Source organism: Castor canadensis, chromosome 16 (assembly GCF_047511655.1).
Source record: "Castor canadensis chromosome 16, mCasCan1.hap1v2, whole genome shotgun sequence".
NCBI lineage: Eukaryota > Metazoa > Chordata > Mammalia > Rodentia > Castoridae > Castor > Castor canadensis.
This window is the reverse complement of record NC_133401.1, coordinates 56,436,492-56,440,988: the sequence shown is the minus strand read 5'-3', so window position 1 is coordinate 56,440,988 and position 4,497 is coordinate 56,436,492.

The following is a 4,497-nucleotide window of genomic DNA, read 5'->3' as shown; positions in this document are numbered from 1 at the left end:
TCATTGTGCTTGAGGATATTTGAATGGCCACTGTGTTCACCTCAGGGCTGGAATGAGGAAAAGTGGAGACTAACAAACTTCCAGAGGGCCGCAGAAAGTATCAATTGGCCTAGCAGAGAAATCAGTTCACCCTCTGGCTCCAGAATAGCAAGAGGGTCTTTTTCTCTCTCCTTGGTTCCTGCTATGACTAAGGAAGTACTTGGGAGATAAGATGAAATTGGATGAGACCACTGAGTCTCAAATAGCCAGGAATTTTGATATTAGGACTGTCATTTCAGGCACAGAAATGGTTGGGGGGTGGTGATTAACAGCTCTCTTTGTGATTTGCCTTCTCCCAGTTATCTCCTTTGTCAGCTGTTTTTCTTATAGATTTGAGACTTAAAAATAATTTGTTTTTAGGATGCCCCTCATACAATGCAAATGCCCAGGAAAGACATCTTTCATACAACAACAGAAACATAGAATTTCAGAGATGGAAGGGAACAAATTCCATCTAATATTCTTCTAGCGCAAAAATTCATTTGTGAGTCTGAGTCCTGCAGCAGAATCACCTGGGGGCTTAAAAGGGTAGGTTCCTGGGCCCATACTGAGTCTGATTTAGTGTCTTGGCTGGGTCCACGGAATTTGCCCCTTTAAAGAGTTCCCCCAGGATATGCTGCTGCAAGTGGACCACACTTTGGGGAACCCTAGTCTTTTTCTTTCTTTTACCATTTTTTATTAGCATACATTAAGAAGGTTTCATGTGATAATTCATAGATGCATACAGTATACTTTGAACAAGTTCATCCCCTATGTTTTATTCCCTTAACCTCCCAGTGTTTGGTGGGTTTCATCATGCAGTTTTCATAAATACATGTTTATGTAGTGTACTTTGATCCTCTTCACCCCACAGTACCCTCAGTACCCTCTCCTTCCCCCTCCCGCTAATCCCCCCTTTTACACTCAAGTTTAATTATTATTATTGTCATCATTATCATTGTAGGTTTAGATTCCACATATGGGTGAAAATATGCAATATTTGTCTTTTTGACCTTTGCTTATCTTGCTCAATATGATGATCTTCTGTTCCAACCATTTGCCTGCAAATGACATAATCTAATTTCTTTATGATTGAATACTCCATGGTGTATAAATACCACCTTTTTCTTTATCCATTCATTGGTTGTTGGGCGCCTAGTCTGATTCCACAGCTTGACTTTTGTGAACAGTGCTGCTATAAACATGGATACACAGGTGTTCCTCTTGTGTTTTGATTTATACTCCCTCAGAAATATGCCCAAGAGTGGCATGGTAGGGTCATAAGGTAGGTCTATTTTTAGTTTTTTGAGGAACCTCCATACTGATTTCCATAGTGGTTGCACTAGATTATATTCCTATCAACAGCATAAAAGGGTTCCTTTTTGAGGAGCTGTATTCTTATAGCATCCCCAGCAGGTTAGTTGCCTTTGGTGTTGACGAGCTCACCACTTCAGGAGAACAGCTATGCCATTTTAGAGTGGGTCTGACTATAATCAAGTTGTGTTTTGTATGGAGCTAGAATCCTCTCTATATAAATTCCGCCTACTGGTCCTAATTGTACTCACTAGGACCACATAAAGTCTCATTCCTCTACCCTTGGAATGGCAAGGGGACTTGATAATCATACACCAGGAGAATTTGTGAGTCAGAGGCACGTGGGAAGAGAGTGTCCCTCAGTTGGCTGTGCTTTGAGAAAAGCATCTCCCCTCTTGCTGGGGTGGATGCCTCCTTCCAAACTCAGGCTGAGTGGTTCTCAAATCACAGGACAGACTGTCTAGGTAGGAAGAAAGGAGTAATTTGGTCGGTATACAGGGCTGTGAAAACTGATACCCATCATCCAGGGGGTATTAGGGGGCCGATCAGATGCCTGACCAGATGTGGTGAATTTAGAACCTAGGTTCTTGTCCTCCCAAACTCTGTCTCTCTCTCCCAACAGATTGTAAGCAGGTCCCTGTCCCAACTCCCTGGACCACAGATTTCTCACATATAAGCATCCCTTCCAGTCCTCACAGTCAGAAATCCCACTTATAAAGCCCTGAACTCTCCTATCTGTCCTCCTTTTATGCTGGCAAATTTTCTGTTGGGGGTGGCCAGGATTGAGTGTCATGTTCTCAGGAAGAAATCATGACATCCAGCTGAAAGGAAGCCCATTTTCTCCTCCAGCAGAACTGCTCTTGTTAGCATTGAGGTCTGGGATGGATTTAGGAAGCACAGAGGTGACTGTCATCCTTGCTCTGATATAAGGTGTCCAGGACTGTGGAGGTCTGGAGCTTCGGCTAGATGGGCCCTCCATGTGAGGGTCTGTGTTTGAGGAGAGCCACAGAGAAGCCCTCTGTGAAAGGGAGCCCTTCAGACATTTGGCCAAGGCTTTGAAGAAGGAGATGTAGATATGGAGAACAAGGTCTCCATATGAGAGGCTCAAATGGTCCTCATTCTGGGTCTCTGCTTGAGCTACCTGTTGTCAGAAGACACCTGAGGTTTAGGCATAACTCACTTGATGTTCTGTAATGTACCAGGAAGATACCAGCTGCTGTTACTCTATTTGTTCTCAGGTGGGTATGCATCAAAGCAAGAAATATCAGTTGAGATGGATTCTGCCTGAGATCTAAGTTCCTGGAGTTCCTACTTATGTGGGATTTTTTTCTGTTTGTATCTTCCACATGTCCTTCAGATGCTGTGGAAGAAGGGCCCAGCTCAGCTGCAAACTCTCCCTAGAGCTGCCAGAAATTTTGATTGGCATTACAGAAAAGATAGTGTATCAGGGAACCTTGAGCCACATGCAAGCAGTGCTGGGGTCAGAGACCATGCCAGTATGAACAGAAGTCATCAGGGAGCTGCTGACACACCTGTTGGACAGGCACATAATGTACACTGGCTGCCATGCATCTGTTCCCACAGACCACAGCAGTGCTTGGCAAGAAGTTTCAGGTCTTTCCTGGGGTACACTTAACTACACATGCAGTACTTAAAATTGATGAGGGCCTGGGATAGTTCCCTCATCAGTAGTCATGCTCTCCTTGGGTTGGGGAAAGACCCTGAACAGAAAGTAAGAGTTACTATGTTCTAGAGTAAAAGGCTCAAATGGAACAACAGATGTGAAAGGGCTTTGAGAAAGCTGAGAAAACCAGGCATGGCCAGAGGTAGGAGGGAGCCAAGGGAGGGGGACACACTGTCAAGCCATATTCTCAACCTGAGCCTATTTTCTTTCCTCCACCACCTCTAGGGTTTGGCAAAGATGATGTCAAAGACCAGCAGAAGGGGAGTGAAGAGTATAAGTCATGCAAGGAGCAGCAGAAGAGGGGGAGCACATAGTGTGGCCCCTAGGACCCTGCAGGGGCAGAGCAGCCAGGGAAGAGGGGATTGCTGAGGTCATGGCCACCAGTCCATAGGGAATCACTCTCTGGAGTGATGGCACTTTTCAGGTCTGAATAGTGATATTGGTAGGTAGATGTCCTGGGAGAGGACATCTCAGGATAAGAGGATCCAGGAACAATGCAGCTGGTCAACTGTGATGTGACTTTCAGTGCTTTGTGATTGGACCATTTGATATTGAATGGTACAGTAATGGATGCAAAAGCCAGCTGAAGAAATGACTGAGTAGGGCTGAGAGGCTTGGGGAAAGGGTATGAGCTTTCAGGACAGTGCTTTAGAGGACGGTTACTGTCCCTGGAGCTGGAGGACTGCTCCTGATTCTGTTCCAACTTCTTCTTGACTGTCAGGGAAACAGTTCAGCTTCATCACAGTTGCCTTTGTCTAAGCCCCGTGTCTAAGCAGAGGCATTTCCAAATAACATTCTCCTTTTCCCCTGGGAATGTATTTTCCAAAGAAATTTCTCTTTGAAGCTTGTGGAGAAGCAGATTGATTTATGTGGTTCCAGTTGTGCTTCCTTCAGCTCTACTGTTCCCTCTTATAGTCATCAGTGCCCGGGGCTCTTCCTCCCCCACCTTCTCTGGAAAAGAATCTGTAGCATCCTTTTATACTTCAGAGTAAATTATTTCAAGGTCATAGACTTCTGGTAGCTCGTATTAGAATTTGTACTAACATTGCAATGTTTTCTTTGCTCCAGGTCTTATTTCTTCCTCACCACTGTTCCTCAGCAAACCTCTCCATAATAACCTGTCTTCTTGTATGGCACTCTGTGCATATTCCATACCCAACTGAGAACTAAAAGGGGGCAGGTCCTCAGAGTGCAGTGATGGCTCCAGATGCTGTGGGGGAACTTGGTCCAGCCCCAGGACCCTCATGTGGACATAGTGTCTCCCTAGCAACAGTGACAACAGCAGCAGCAACAAGGAACCTATGGATTGCCAATGAGAAGACCAGACTGGTCTTGCTTTCAGCACACCAACAGCACCAGGGAAACTGAAAATCTGGCCATAGGTCACACCTGGAGCCAGAGTTGAGTTAACTTGGGCCTCAGAGCTGCCAAATCCCAGGGTAAAATTGATCTGAATAGGAAGGTGTAGGGTGACAGGCTGG